We start from the raw sequence: 1451 nt of genomic DNA, 5'->3' as shown, positions 1-1451 counted from the left end.
AATTCCTAGAAACATAAATGTACCAAAACTGAAATAGGAAGAACTAGAAAACTTGAACAGACCAATAACCAGCAGTAATAGAAAATCTCCCAACAAACAAAAGTCCAGGACCAGACGGCTTCAGACAAATTTTACCAAACATTTAGAAAAGAGTTAAAACCTTTTCTTCTCAAACTATTCTAAAAAAATAGAAAAAGGAAGAAAACTTCACATTTCATTCCAGGAGATCAGCATTACCCTACAAAATACTAACCAACCAATCCCAACAAAATATTAAAAAAAATTATTCACTGCAATCAAGAGGGATTTATAATTGGGTTTCAAGAGTGGTTCCATATTCACAAATGAATCAATGTGATAATCACATTAATAAAAGAAAGGATAATCCCTCTGCAACAAGCCTGGCTACACTCTCTCTTGCTCCCTTACTGTTGCCATCTTGGTTTCATGTTTCCTGCACACAATGCCAGCTGAACCCACAGAAACCACCCCTGGTAAAAATTAGGAGTTACCATAGCCCCAGACTGAGACTGGGTCTGGAATGGAATCCAATGCTGATGAATCAAAACTTGAGGAACAAGATTCTATGCTGGCAACCACATAAGCCCAGCTGGCAGCAGCAGCTGAAATTGATAAAGAACCAGTCAGTAAAGCAAAACAGAACCGGAGTGAAAAGAAGTTATGGAAATAGGTCTACGACAGGTTAAAGGAGTCACTAGAGTCACTATCCGGAAGTCTAAGAATATCCCACCACAAAACCAGATGTCTGCAAGAGCCCAGCTTCAGATACCTACATAGTTTTTGAGGACGGCAAGATCAAGGATTTGTCTCAGCTGGCACAACTAGCTGCTGATGAGAAATTCAAAGTTGAAGGTGAAGCTGTCTCAGACATGCAGGAGAACACACAGAGGAAAATGGAGGAAAATGAGGAGGAAGAGGTTGAGGAAATGTATGCAGAGGTTAAGGACAGAGAATTGGTCATGTCGCAAGCAAAAGTGTCAGAAGCAAAGGCATCTGAGTCCTGAAGAACAATAGGGATGACACTGTAAATGGTATTATAGAATTAACAGTGTATCCATCTGAAACTAAGGGACATTTTTGTGTGTGTGTGTTTCAAAAGAATAATTGCAGCTTCGTTTCAAATCTTTATTGTTTCTACATTAATAACATTATGTCTTCTTATAGGATGAAAAATGAATTGATCAACAGAGAGATAAGAGGATAAGAACCTTATGACCATTTCAATAGATGCAGAAAAAGCATTTGGCAAAATACAACATCGATTCATGATAAACGTCCTCAACACCGTATGTTTAGAGGGAACATACCTCAACATAATAAAGGCCATATATGAAGAACCCACTGCTAATATCCTTATTGGGGAAAAACTGAGAGCTTTTTCTATGGCCAGGAATGAAGGGGGATGTCCATCTTCACCACTTTTATTCTAC

At 38.5% G+C, this 1451-nt stretch overlaps 1 pseudogene; it reads left to right on the top strand.

Moving 5' to 3' along the window:
- Positions 1 to 463: 463 nt before the first annotated feature.
- Positions 464 to 1225, top strand: LOC131820676 (nascent polypeptide-associated complex subunit alpha-like; annotated as a pseudogene).
- Positions 1226 to 1451: the final 226 nt, after the last annotated feature.

The sequence above is a fragment of the Mustela lutreola genome, chromosome 18, assembly GCF_030435805.1.
Source record: "Mustela lutreola isolate mMusLut2 chromosome 18, mMusLut2.pri, whole genome shotgun sequence".
Classification (NCBI taxonomy): domain Eukaryota; kingdom Metazoa; phylum Chordata; class Mammalia; order Carnivora; family Mustelidae; genus Mustela; species Mustela lutreola.
Note: the sequence above shows the minus strand (reverse complement) of the source record. Positions and strands in the feature narration are given on the sequence as shown.